Source organism: Triticum urartu, chromosome 6, assembly GCF_003073215.2.
Source record: "Triticum urartu cultivar G1812 chromosome 6, Tu2.1, whole genome shotgun sequence".
NCBI classification, from domain to species: domain Eukaryota; kingdom Viridiplantae; phylum Streptophyta; class Magnoliopsida; order Poales; family Poaceae; genus Triticum; species Triticum urartu.
In genome coordinates this window covers 78,666,274-78,681,281 of record NC_053027.1, presented here as the reverse complement: position 1 = coordinate 78,681,281, position 15,008 = coordinate 78,666,274, and positions in this window count along the sequence as shown.

Genomic DNA, 15,008 nt, shown 5'->3' with positions numbered 1-15,008 from the left:
ACTAAGAAACTCATCCCAGGTGTAGTTCTTGAACTCGGTGCCGTTGTCACTTCTTATTGTCAAGATCTTTGCATTGTGTTGACATTGAGCTTCATTTGCAAAGTCAATGACGGTTTGTTGGGTCTCACTCTTCCTCTTGAAGAAATATACCCAAGTGTATCTTGAATAATCATCCACAATCACAAAGCAATACTTCCTACCCCCAAGACTATCAAAAGATGGAGGCCCAAAGAGATCTATGTGAAGGAGCTCCAAAGGCCTCTTCGAGTAAATGATAGTCGTGGGAGGGTGAGCCTTTTCATGTAGCTTTCCTTCGATACAAGCACTGCAAGCACGATATTTGGCAAAACTAACATTTGTTAGTCCACGAACATGGTCCCCCTTGAGAAGACTTTGCAAAGATCTCATATTGACATGGGATAAACGGCGATGCCCAAGCCATCCCACATCAACTTTAGCCATTAGGCATGTCGCGGTCTTAGTGGGTTGCTCTGAAAAGTTAATCACATAGAGATCGTTCTCGACATGCCCAACAAAGGCTACTTTAAGAGTCTTGCTCCACAAGAGGGCCATGGTATCAATATCAAAGAAGGTGGCAAAGCCCATGAGTGCAAGTTGACGAACGAAAAGTAAATTGTATGCAAGGGACTCAACAAGCATGACCTTCTAGATCATGAGATCATGAGAAATGACAACCTTGCCAAGCCACAATACCTTGGAGGACGAGGCATCACCCCACTCAACATTGGTGGGCATGGAAGGAATCTTTTGCACGTTCACCACCAAGTCCTTGCTTTCGGTCATATGATTAGTAGCTCCACTATCGAGCAACCATGACCCCCCACCGGAAGTGAACACCTACAAGAGATCAATGCTTGGTTTTAGGTACCCATTTTGTAATGGGTCCTTTGATGTTAGTAACAAGGGTCTTAGGAACCCAAATAGACCATTCAATGTACTCATAAGGAGAACCAACAAATTTGGCATAAACATGCCCATCACTAGCACGGCACAACACATAAGAAGGTTAAAGTCGCCGACTTTGTTGGGAAGGGAAGCGTTGCCCTTCTTGGCATCACTACCCCTCACCGTGTTCTTCTCCTTCTCCTTAGTAGCACCCTCTCCCTCCTTCACAAAGGTTTTCTTGAGAGGAGGAGGTCATTTGGCCTTGTCATTCTTCTTCTTGTTCTTGGACTTGGGCACATACCCAATCCCTTCTTTGGCCACTGTCATGGATCTAAGACTGACAGTAGAATGGGGGGTAGGTATGAGGAGGCAAGATCCTAGCTATGGTGAAGTTGTACACACGAGTTTTACGAGTTCAGGCCCTTCGCGGAGGAAGTAATATCCCTACGTCTCGGTGCCCGGAGGCGGTCGACTGGATTATGTATGTGTGTGTTTACAGGGGGTGCGAACCCTTGTCTCAGTGGAAGGGGGAGGCTTATATAGAGTGCGCCAGGACCCCAGCCAGCCCACATTACAAGGATTTTAAGGTACATAAAGAGATGGCGTTACTGGTAATGGTAGCCTTAAATGCCTTAATGGCCTTAAAGGTTACATAGTGGACGCTTGCCCGTTGTTGTTCTTGATGACTCTTGGTCTTCAAATAGGTCGAATGGATTCTTGTATGGTCGAGTAACCCAAAGAAGGAGGAGTCTCCGAGTGACTGGTAGGTCGAGTGGATTGCACTCGACACCTTTGTTGGGCCCTCCCTGTCATCTCATGAGTTTCTTTGCTTCTAAGACAGTGACCTTGGATAGGACATATAGGTCAGGCCTATTACCCTACCCCAGGTCTGTGTCCTCATCATTAGCCCCCAAATAGATTGAGGTCCGAGTGAAAAGAAGGTTGAAGTTGATCTTGTCTTGACTCTTGTGTTTCCCAACTATTCACTTCTGAACAGAGGTCAGTGTTCGAATTTCGGCTTCGTTTCAGTCGCCTTGATCGATTCAGAAATTGCCGATTGGTTTTATAATGTCACCTGTCGAGTGTTGTCTTTGACGGGAAATCTTTGGCATGACTGGTTGCGACAGATCCCAGATTTCACGGGATTCGAAATTTCAAGGGAAGCGTGCCGGACAGAGCGCGCCGTGGTAAGCGGAGTGGATAAATAGGAACATTTCGATATCTGCGCCACCTTTTTTGCCACATATCTCGTGTGTGACTGTTGAGGGATTTGACAGGATCACCCGGGCCCGTGTGTCAGCCACTCGGAAGTGGGCCTTTTAAGAGCGGCGAGGCCGAGGCGTCTGCACTGTGTGCGTCCATTCTCCTTCTTCTTCCTCTTGCTACACCACTGCATCCGGCTTCTCCACTCTCGACGCTGCTGCTCCGCCGCCATGGGAAAGGAAAAGACGGCAGAGCTGGAACGCGCGAAGAATGCGACGGGGGCAGCGAAGGGTAAGAAGACAAATCAGGGATCTTCATCGCCCTCGGGGCTGCCGCCAGGTTGGATCCAGGGTGATTGGATCCGATCTTCGATTCGGCAAGAGGATTTGGATGAGCTAGCCGAGTCAGGGCTGATCGTCCACAAGGCCGCCCGGTTGCCGGAGGGGGAGACAGAGCCGCAGCCGCGGCCGGGTGAGTGAGTTTTGCTTGCTACTCATGTCGACCGTGGTTTCTCGCTTCCTCCGCATCCTTTTTTCCGGGGTTTCTTGACTTTCTTCAGGGACCAACTCCATCATTTCACTCACAACACCATCACGTATCTTTCTACGTTTGTGTCCATGTGCGAGAATTTCTTGGGGTGTCGACTGCACTGGGGTCTTTTTAAGCACATTTTCACCATCCGATCCCAAAAAGTGAAGAAAGCAAACTCGAAGGACGAGAAAACCCACGTTATCCAGATGTGTGGGGGTTTGGGTATCCAGAAGAGGAAAAGGAGTTCCTTACCTTCGATGACCCTTCCTGGGTCGGTCAGAGGCTGGCAGTCGACTTGGTTCTACTGCAAGGATATCACGACTCCAGGACAGTCGACTGGATTTCCTCCTTTTTCTTTCGACCGTGTTCAGACTCCTTCCTCGTTGAAAGTGACCGCCACAGAGAAGGCAGAGACAGGCATGCTGGTCGAGAGGGTGGTTCAGCTGATCAACCAAGGCGTCACCGGCATGGATTTTTTGGAGGCGTTCCTCAGTCGGCGCATCCAACCGATCCAGGCCCGTGACCATTCCATGTGGATGTACTCCGGTGCTGGCGACACTGCTCGGGTTCATCCAGAGGAGGTGCCGGCCGAAATAGTGGCTCAATGGCTAATGAGCATCACCAGGAACAAGGATAACCCCAGGGGCGCCAGGAGAGTCGACCCTTTTAGCAATAGCAACTAGCCAGACAAGGTTTGGCCGATATGACCGATTGCATTTGAAATGCGTTTTCTGACTATTTGTTAATCCAACTGATTTCCACTCAACTTCTTGTCTTGTAGTTTACACAGAGATGTACTCAATGCCCAATGGTGAACAAGCTTTGGAGCAGGACCATGAGGCGAGGACAGCGCGGAGGAGAGCGGTGAATGGGAGTCACCAGACGACGATGATGAAGATGAGAGCGACGAGTCAGATGACAAGGTGATACGTCTCCAACATATCTATAATTTTTGATTGCTCCATGCTATATTATCTACTGTTTTGGACATTATTGGGCTTTATTATCCACTTTTATATTATTTTTGGGACTAACCTATTAACCGGAGGCCCAGCCCAGAATTGCTGTTTTTTTGCCTGTTTTAGGGTTTTGAAGAAAAGGAATATCAAACGGAGTCCAAATGGAATGAAACCTTCGGGAACGTGATTTTCTCAACGAACAAGACCCGGGAGACTTGGACCCTACGTCAAGAAAGAAAAGAGGAGGCCACGAGGTAGGGGGGCGCGCCTACCCCCCAGGCGCGCCCTCCACCCTCGTGGGCCCCCTATTGCTCCACCGACGTACTCCTTCCTCGTATATATACCTACGTACCCCCAAACGATCAGATACAGAGCCACAACCCTAATTCCACCGCCGTAACTTTCTGTATCCACGAGATCCCATCTTGGGGCCTATTCCGGAGCTCCGCCGGAGGGGGCATCGATCACAGAGAGCTTCTACATCAACACCATAACCCCTCCGATGAAGTGTGAGTAGTGTACCTCAGACCTACGGGTCCATAGTTAGTAGCTAGATGGCTTCTTCTCTCTTTTTGGATCTCAATACAATGTTCTCCCCCTCTCTTGTGGAGAACTATTCGATGTAATCTTCTTTTTGCGGTGTGTTTGTTGAGACCGATGAATTGTGGGTTTATGATCAAGTCTATCTATGAATAATATTTGAATCTTCTCTGAATTCTTTTATGTATGATTGGTTATCTTTGCAAGTCTCTTCGAATTATTAGTTTGGTTTGGCCTACTAGATTGATATTTCTTGCAATGGGAGAAGTGCTTAGCTTTGGGTTCAATCTTGCGGTGTCCTTTCCCAATGATAGTAGGGGCAGCAAGGCACGTATTGTATTGTTTCCATCGAGGATAACAAGATGGGGTTTTCTTCATATTGCATGAGTCTATCCCTCTACATCATGTCATCTTGCTTAAGGCGTTACTCTGTTTTTAACTTAATACCTTAGATGCATGTTGGATAGCGGTCGATGAGTGGAGTAATAGTAGTAGATGCAGGCAGGAGTCGGTCTACTTGTCTCGGACGTGATGCCTATATACATGATCGTACCTAGATATTCTCATAACTATGCTCAATTTTGTCAATTGCTCAACAGTAATTTGTTCACCCACTGTAGAATACTTATGCTCTCGAGAGAAGCCACTAGTGAAACCTATGGCCCCCGAGTCTATCTTTATCATATTAATCTCCTACTACTTAGTTATTTCCTTTGTTATTTACTTTGCCTTTATTTTACTTTGCATCTTTATCACAAAAATACCAAAAATATTATCTTATCATATCTATCAGATCTCACTCTCGTAAGTGGCCTTATAGGGATTGACAACCCCTATTTGCATTGGTTGCGAGGATTTATTTGTTTTGTGCAGGTACGAGGGACTCGCGCGTAGCCTCCTACTGGATTGATACCTTGGTTCTCAAAAACTAAGGGAAATACTTATGCTACTTTGCTGCATCATCCCTTCGTCTTCGGGGAAACCAACGCAGTGCTCAAGAGGTAGCACAAAGAAGTAGTCGACTCACTGCCTTGTTTGGAACATCGATCCAAGCGACACCATGATCCCGTGGGCAGGCGTGGTAAGACTGTGGCCTCGAGCATTCCATCTCAAAAGCATGCTCGGTCTCTGACTCCAGAGCTGGCTGAGAAAGTCATCAAGCAGCCCAAGATCAATCCCTTGATGGCCCGAAAGACCTTGCCTAAGATCAAGATGGATGTTCCTGTTGCTTCTAGGTAAACGTTCTTCCCGTGTTTCTTTGCTTTGACTGATTCTCCTATCCTGACCGAGTGGATGATGAACTTTTCCAGCCCGGCCTCCGCCGCGACTGATATGGATATTGACAAGCTCCCAGATGATGAGGAAACCGACGATGCAGCTACCTCCCTTCAAATTTAGTCAGTCGATTGGACTGTTCGTCAGCCATCTCTCTGATTTTTCTTGTTTGCTGCAGCTCCACAAGATGTTGTTGTGCTTTCGGACGATGAAGAAGAAGAAGTGCCTATGAGGGAAAGGAGGAGGAGGGACCACGGACTGAGTAGTAAAGCGCATAAGGTTCAGGTTCCTCAGTCGACACTAATGTCTGGGACGGCGGTGGAGCAATCCGTAGATCTGGCTCGCACCAACGTCACTTTCGCTATCCCGCTGTCGACTGACTGTCCATTAGGGTCAGCTGCTCAGACCCCTGTTGCTCAGTACAACTCCATGCATCAGACCCAGCGGGTGCTTTGACTATTCTGCCATCATCTCTTTTCACTGCGTACCAAACTCCAGACGACCCACTAAGTGCCGCCAAGGAAGCTCTTCTTCAGTTGAATCTTGTGATGGGACAGATGAATGTGGTGCACGAGGCCAGTCAGGTGGCCTTCAACACCGGCGCTGCTCTACAGACCAACGTCCAGGTTAGTTGGTTTTCCGACTGATCTTACTTCTCATCCACCCACTGGGGTTTGTCTGCCCTAAAGTCGTGTAGGTATTCCACTTCAGTCGACTTGGATTTTTGAACAAGTGGGGGCACACTGAGTGCACCCACCGGGTGTAGTCCCCGAGACCATAGTTGACTGTGGGCAGTCGACTGTGGTATGAAAATCTGAATTTTCTCACTCGGTCTTGGCGGGTCATGTCGAGTGACAATCTGAACCAGTGAGGGCACGCTAAGTGCACCCACTGGGTGTAGTCCCCGAGACCGTGGTGGACTGCGGGCAGTCGACTATGGTCTGAGAACAACTGTCTTCGCTTTTTTTTGACTCGAGCTAGGCAGACCATGCCGAGTGTTGAATCCGACCAGTGGGGGCATGCTAAGTGCACCCACTGGGTGTAGTCCCCGAGACTCCTGTTGAATGTTTGATTCGGCGGTAGTCTTAGAGTAACTTTCACTGTGATGCTTTTTTGTTTCTGTCGACCGATATGTCTTATATATTGACCGTAGAAATCTTGTAATCTTGGGGCTCAACTTTCTACGCTGAACAAGCAGCAAATCAGCCTCAACCTTGATCTGGAATTGGCCAATAAGAATCTCAAGACTGCTCGTGACGAAGTAGCTGCCATGGGTGGTAACCAATCGACAACTGTCCATCTTATGACTGGCACTTTTACTTTCCATTTTTTTGAACCAAGTGATTTCACTTGAGCAGATGTACGTAGTGAAAACCATGAACTCCAAGCTCGTCTGAAGAATGTTATTTCTTTATAGAAAATGAAGCAGGCTCTGGAGAAGAAGGATCTGGATCTTGCTGCCGCGCAGAAGGAGGCGCGAGAGAAACCAACACTTGCTGACAAGAAGCTTGCTTCAGTCGGCAAGTTAGAAAAAGAGAACTCCAAACTGAAGACTGCTATCTCTGACGCCAATCGGGACGTCGAGCGACTGAAGAAGGACAAGGACAAGCTATCTAAAGAGATTGGGAGCCTCAAAGCCAAGAAGGGCGAGTTGGAGTCTTATCTGGGCCATATTGCTGCTCAACTGGTCTTAAAACTTGAAGGTACTGATGTTCGACTGACTTGTTATGGTCGATTGACAGATCTTATTATATTGTCGACTCACCATTCACCCGACTGTGCAGAGCTTTGCCAGGACTTTGAAGCGGAAACTGGGAGGGTCAAGACGGGTCTCGACCCCATAAATTGCCCAGTCAAAGATGACGTCGCAATGAATGTGCTGCGGTTGGAATCTCGCATGGCAGCACCGTTGTTTATCTTGCCCGTCTGAAGGTGGCGATGACTCGGGTTGATGCTGAACTCTGGCCTCAAGAAGAACTGTCTCAAGACCTCGAGTCTCTGATGGCCCGACTGAATCAAATACCTGAGTGAGTGCAAGAATGGAAGAAGTCATCTGCTCGCTGCGGCGCTGATGTCGCCCTGTCCTTGGTCCGAGTGCACTACAAGGATGTCAAAGAGGACAAGCTGGCAGAGCTCAAGGTTGCTAACACAAAAAGGCACACTTTCCAGTCCTTTATGTACACTTTCCTTGAATCCGCCACTCACATCGCAGACAACATAGACCTTGACAGTTTCTGCGATCCAGCCAGCCCTCCTCCTGACGAGTGACCAAAAACATTATGCTTCACCTTTATTTGCCTCGGAATGCCGAGTGATTGTGTAATCGTTAAACTTCTCCGGGCTTGATGCTCGAGTACTTTGTATCCGTGGTTCAGAACTTTGGGATTTATCTGAATTTGGTTTACCTCCAAATATGCTTGTGTTTGCCTCCGAGTGGAACTTTTTATTTACTCGGAATAATCTTTGTATCTATGACGCAGCTCTGAAGAAAAGTTTGCAGTCGACCTGCACCTTGTCGTCCTTGCGGATAGGGATGGAGCACACGTTGTACTTGTGGCGCAGCTCCGAGGAGAGGGTTGCAGTCGACCTGCACCTCATCGTCCTTGCGGATAGGGATGGAGCACATGTTGTACTTGAGGCGCAGCTCCGAGGAGAGGATTGCAGTCGACCTGCACCTCGTCGTCCTTGTGGATAGGGATGGAGCGCATGTTGTACTTGTGGCGCAGCTCTGAGGAGAGGATTGCAGTCAACCTGCACGCACCTCGTCGTCCTTGCGGATAGGGATGGAGCGCACGTTGTACTTGTGGCGCAGCTCCGAGGAGAGGATTGCAGTCGACCTGCACCTTGTCGTCCTTGCGGATAGGGATGGAGCGCATGTTGTACTTGTGGCGCAGCTCCGAGGAGAGGATTGCAGTCGGCCTGCACCTCGTTGTCCTTGCGGATAGGGGTGTTTTTCAAACTTAGGCGAGTACTAGACTACAGCTAAGCCCCCGAGTGTGAGGTTTTCTCATCACTCGGTAGGATTTTTCTAAACTTAGGCGAGTACTGGACTGCAGCTAAGCCCCCGAGTGTGAGGTTTGCTCATCACTTGGTAGGATTTTTTAAACTTAGGCGAGTACTAGACTACAGCTAAGCCCCCAAGTGTGAGGTTTGCTCATCACTCGATAGGATTTTTTAAACTTAGGCGAGTACTGGACTGCAGCTAAGCCTCTGAGTGAGAGGCTTGTTCACTACTCGGTATGATTTTTCAAACTTAGGCGAGTACTGGACTGCAACTAAGCCTCCGAGTGAGAGGCTTGCTCACCACTCGATAGGATTTTTCAAACTTAGGCGAGTACTGGACCGCAGCTAAGCCTCCGAGTGAGAGGCTTGTTCACCACTCGGTAGGATTTTTCAAAGTTAGGCGAGTACTGGACTGCAACTAAGTCTCCGAGTGAGAGGCTTGCTCACCACTCGGTAGGATTTTTCAAACTTAGGCGAGTACTGGATTGCAGCTAAGTCCCCGAGTGCGAGGTTTGCTCATCACTCGGTATGATTTTTCAAACTTAGGCGAGTACCGGACTGTAGCTAAGTCCCCGAGTGTGAGGTTTACTCATCACTCGGTAGGATTTTTTAAACTTAGGCGAGTACTGGACTGCAGCTAAGCCTCTGAGTGAGAGGCTTGCTCACCACTCGGTAGGATTTTTCAAACTTAGGCGAGTACTGGACTGCAGCTAAGCCTCCGAGTGAGAGGCTTGCTCATCACTCGGTAGGATTTTTTTAAACTTAGGCGAGTACTGGACTGCAGCTAAGCCTCCGAGTGAGAGGCTTGCTCATCACTCGATAGGATTTTTTAAACTGAGGCGAGTATTGGACTGCAGCTAAGCCTCCGAGTGAGTGGCTTGCTCATCAGTCGGTAGGATTTTTTAAACTTAGGTGAAACGGATTCGCAGCTAAGCCTCCGAGTGAGATGCTTGCTCATCACTCGGTAGGATTTTTTAAACCTAGGCGAAACGGATTCGTAGCTAAGCCCCCGAGTGAGAGGCTTGCTCATCACTCGGTAGGATTTGTTAAACTTAGGCGAAACGGATTCGCATCTAAGGCACCCACTGGGGGATTTAGAAAAAAAGAACAACGATCATTTATGAGACTGTAAAACCGTGTCTTTGATAATCAAACTAAGGGATATTTCTTATTACATCTCAATAGCCTGAATGCTTAAGTGTAAAAAGGGCGGAGCAACTCCACATTCCAAGCACGTGGCTCGTCTTTCTTATGCTCGACGTTGTAGAGGTGGCATGCTCCGTTGTGGAGCACTCCGGTGATGATGAAAGGACCTTCCCAAGTAGGGGCGAGCTTGTGCGGTTTCTGCTGATCCCCTCGAAGAACCAAGTCTCCTTCCTGAAATGCTTGACCCCTCATGTTTCTGGCGTGGAATCGACGCAGGTCTTGCTGATAAATGGTCGATCGGATCAGAGCCATCTTTCTTTCCTCCTCCAGGAGATCAACTGCGTCTTGACGAGCCTGTTCTGCTTCATCTTCTGAGAAAAGCTCGACTATGGGTGCATTGTGAAGCAAGTCACTCGGAAGCACAGCTTCAGCTCCATAGACCAAGAAGAATGGACTTCGACCAGTCGACCGATTCGGAGTCGTCCTCAAACCCCAAAGTACTGACGGAAGTTCATCGACCCAGGCGCCTGCCACATGCTTGAGATCACGCATCAGTCGGGGGTTCAGTCTTTTGAGGATCAACCCGTTTGCTCTTTCAGCTTGTCCATTCGAATGGGGATGGGCGACTGAAGCATAGTCGACTCGAGTGCCTTGGGAAGCACAGAAGGCTCTGAACTCATCCGAATTGAAGTTCGAGTCGTTGTCAGTGATGATGCTGTGCGAAACACCATATCTGTGTTGGAAATATGCCCTAGAGGCAATAATAAATTGGTTATTATTATATTTCCTTGTTCATGATAATCGTTTATTATCCATGCTAGAATTGTATTGATAGGAAACTCAGATACATGTGTGGATACATAGACAAAACCATGTCCCTAGTAAGCCTCTAGTTGACTAGCTCGTTAATCAATAGATGGTTACGGTTTCCTGACCATGGACATTGGATGTCGTTGATAACGGGATCACATCATTAGGAGAATGATGTGATGGACAAGACCCAATCCTAAGCCTAGCACAAAGATCATGTACTTCGTTTGCTAAAGCTTTTCTAATGTCAAGTATCATTTCCTTAGACCATGAGATTGTGCAACTCCCAGATACCATAGGAATACTTTGGGTGTGCCAAACGTCACAATGTAACTAGGTGGCTATAAAGGTACACTACAAGTATCTCCGAAAGTGTCTGTTGGGTTGGCACGAATTGAGACTGGGATTTGTCACTCCGTGTAAATGGAGAGGTATATCTGGGCCCACTCGGTAGGACATCATCATAATGTGCACAATGTGATCAAGGAGTTGATCACGGGATGATGTGTTACGGAACGAGTAAAGAGACTTGCCGGTAACGAGATTGAACAAGGTATCGGGATACTGACGATCGAATCTCGGGCAAGTAACATACCGATAGACAAAGGGAATTGCATGCGGGATTGATTGAATCCTCGACATCGTGGTTCATCCGATGAGATCATCGAGGAGCATGTGGGAGCCAACATGGGTATCTAGATCCCGCTGTTGGTTATTGGCCGGAGAGTCGTCTCGGTCATGTCTACGTGTCTCCCGAACCCGTAGGGTCTACACACTTAAGGTTCGGTGACGCTAGGGTTACAGAGATATTAGTATGCGGTAACCCGAAAGTTGTTCGGAGTCCCGGATGAGATCCCGGACGTCACGAGGAGTTCCAGAATGGTCCGGAGGTAAAGATTTATATGTGGGAAGTCTTGTTTTGGTCGCCAGAAAAGTTTCGCGCATTATCGGTATTGTACCGGGAGTGCCGAAAGGGGTCCGGGGGTCCACCAAGGGGGTCCACCTGCCCCGGGGGGCCACATGGGCTGTAGGGGTGTGCGCCTTGGCCTATATGGGCCAAGGGAACCAGCCCCAAGAGGCCCATGCGCCAAGAGATAAGGGAAAGAAAGAGTCCTAAAGGGGGAAGGCACCTCCTAGGTGCCTTGGGGAGGATGGACTCCTCCCTGGCCGCACCCTTCCTTGGAGGAAGGGCCAAGGCTGCGCCCCCCTCTCCCTTGGCCCTATATATAGTGGGGAGAAGGGAGGGCAGCTGCACCTAAGCCCTGGCGCCTCCCTCTCCCTCCCATGACAAATCTCCCTCCTCCCGCAGCGCTTGGCGAAGCCCTGTTGGAATCCCGCTACTTCCACCACCACGCCGTCGTGCTGCTAGATCTCCATCAACCTCTCCTTCCCCCTTGCTGGATCAAGAAGGAGGAGACGTCGCTGCTCCGTACGTGTGTTGAACGCGGAGGTGCCGTTCGTTCGGCACTAGGATCGTTGGTGATTTGGATCACGACGAGTACGACTCCATCAACCCCGTTCTCTTGAACGCTTCCGCGCGCGATCTACAAGGGTATGTAGATCCACTCCTCCCTCGTTGCTAGATGACTCCATAGATAGATCTTGGTGACACGTAGGAAAATTTTGAATTTATGCTACGTTCCCTAACAATCTGAATGTTAACTCTCTGATGAAACTGACCGCAGTACTGGCTTCAAGACTTTTGATAGGTTTGGCTTCAATCCATTTGGTGAATTTGTCTACTGCGATGAGTACATGAGTGAGGCCGCTCCTAACCGTTCTAAGAGGTCCAACCATGTCCAAACCCCAAACAGCGAAGGGGCAGACGAGTGGAATGGTCTTCAGAGTTGACGCAGGCTTGTGAGACATGTTGGAGTAAAACTGGCAACCTTCACATTTGTCGACTATTTCTTGTGCCATCTCATTTTCTCGTGGCCAATAAAATCTTTCTCGGTATGCTTTGGCCACATGGTGACCACAGGTTTCCGAGTGGATGTCGTTGAGGATCACTTGACCTTCCACTAGTGTTATGCATTTCTGGCTGACTCCAGTTACACTTTCTCTGAACAGCTGCCCTCTTATCACAGTAAAAGCTTTGGATTGGCGGACGATCTACCGGGCCTCTTCTTCATCCTCTGGGAGTTCTTTCCTGAGGATGTATGCAATGTATGACACTGTCCAGTCGGAGTGATGACCAAAACCTCCATGATCAAGTCGACCATGGCCGGGACTTCGACTTCAGTCGGATCAGCGGTGCTCTTTGGCTGCGGGGGCTCTTCAGTGAAAGGATCTTCCTAGACTAAAGGTGTATGAATATGCTCCAAAAACACAATACTGGGAATGGCTTCTCTCTTGGAACCTATCTTTGCCAAATCATCCGCTGCTTGATTTTTCAGTCGGGGTATATGGTGGAGTTCTAAACCCTCAAACTTCTTTTCTAACTTTCTCACCGCATTGCAGTAGCCAGTCATATCTAGGCTTCTGACGTCCCACTCCTTCATTACTTGATTCACCACCAAATCTGAGTCGCCATAGACCATGAGGCGACGGACGCTGAGTGAAATGGCCATACACAACCCGTACAAAAGTGCCTCATATTCAGCTTCGTTGTTGGAGGAATCGAAATGAATTTGAAGAACATAGTGGAGCTTGTCACCTTGGGGGATACCAATACTACCCCAGCACTAGAACCATTCAGCATCTTGGATCCATCAAAGAACATGGTCCAGTGGTCCGAGTGAATCTGAGTCGGCAGTTGCTGTTTGATCCACTCGGCGAGGAAATCCACTATTACCTGGGACTTGATAGCTTTCTTTTCCTCAAACTTGATATCCAAGGGAAGGAGTTCAATCGCCCATTTTTCCACTCGACCAGTTGCATCTCTGTTGTTTAGAATTTCTGACAATGGTGCGTCGCTGATGACTGTAACGGAGTGATCAGAGAAATAATGAGCAACCTTCTTCATGGTCATGTAAATCCCATAAACAAGCTTCCTATAATGTATATATCTTTGCTTGGATGGAGTTAAAACTTTGGAAACATAGTATACTAGGCGCTGAACTTTATAGGCTTTTCCTTCTTCTTCCCGCTCGAACGTGAGTACTGTACTGACAACTTGTCCAGTGGCTGCAATGTAAAGCAGTAAAGGCTCTTTGCTGATTGGGGCAGCGAGCACCGGCTGGGTGGAAAGCAGGGCTTTGAGATCTGCAAACGCTGCATCAACTTCAGGAGTCCACTCGAACTTGTCAGATCTCTTCATCAGTCGGTAAAGAGGCAATGCCTTTTCACCAAGGCGCGAAATGAATCGACTCAAGGCAGCCAAACAACCAGTAAGGTTCTGGACATCATGCACGTGCACATGGCGCTTCATCCGGAGCATGGCACCAACTTTCTCTGGGTTCGCGTCGATCCCTCGTTCGGAAACGAGGAAGCCGAGTAACTTTCCACCAGGAACTCAGAAAGTACACTTTGATGGGTTAAGCTTGATATCATATCTTCTCAGGTTGGCAAAGGTTTCAGCAAGGTCATTCAGTAGGTCGGAACCTTTGCGCGACTTGACCACAATGTCATCCATGTATGCTTCCACATTCTGACTGATTTGAGTGAGCAGACACTTCTGAATCATCCTCATGAATGTGGCCCCAGCGTTCTTGAGACCGAAAGGCATGGTGACATAACAAAAGCACAAGAATGGAGTGATGAAAGATGCTTTTATCTCATCGGGTCCACACAGTCGGATCTGATGGTACCTGGAATAGGCGTCTAGGAAAGACAAACGCTCACACCCCGCAGTCGAATCGACGATTTGGTCGATGCGAGGGAGAGGAAAATGATCTTTCGGGCAGGCCCGATTGATATGCTTGAAGTCAATGCACATGCGAAGTGAGTCATCCTTCTTGGGGACCATAAAAACATTGGCAAGCCACTCGGAGTGGTAAATCTCACGGATGAACTCAGCTGTAAGGAGCCGAGCCACTTCCTCACCAATTGCTTTTCTCTTCTGTACGGCGGACCGTCAAAAATGTTCTTTGACTGGTTTTACCTTCGGGTCGACTCGCAAACGATGCTCAACCAGTTCCCTGGGCACACCCGGCATGTCAGAAGGTTTCCATGCAAAGATGTCCCAGTTCTCACGGAGGAACTGGATGAGCGCTTCTTCCTATTTGCTGTCGAGTGAAGTTGAAATATGAGTAGGAGAAGCATTAGGATCGGTTGGGTGAATATGAATCGGCTTGGTTTTACCGGACGACTGAAATGCAGAATCAGTGGCAGGATTCTTGGAGCGCAGCAAATCCCTCGGATATGCATTTTTCTGGTATTCTTGCATTTCGACTGCCGCCATTTGTGCATCGGCAATTTTTGAGCCCTTCTAGAAGCAATCTTCTGCTTTCTGCCGATTGCCAGTGATAGTGATCACTCCTCTGGGACCAGGCATTTTCAATTTGAGGTATACATAGCACGATCGAGCCATGAAACATGCATAGGTAGGCCTGCCCAGAATGGCATGATAAGCACTCTTGAAATCCACTACTTCAAATGTGAACTTTTCTTTGCGGCAATTCTTGGAATCACCAAAAACCACATCAAGGGAGATCTGGCCGAGTGATTCAGCCTTCTTGCCGGGTATAACGCCAT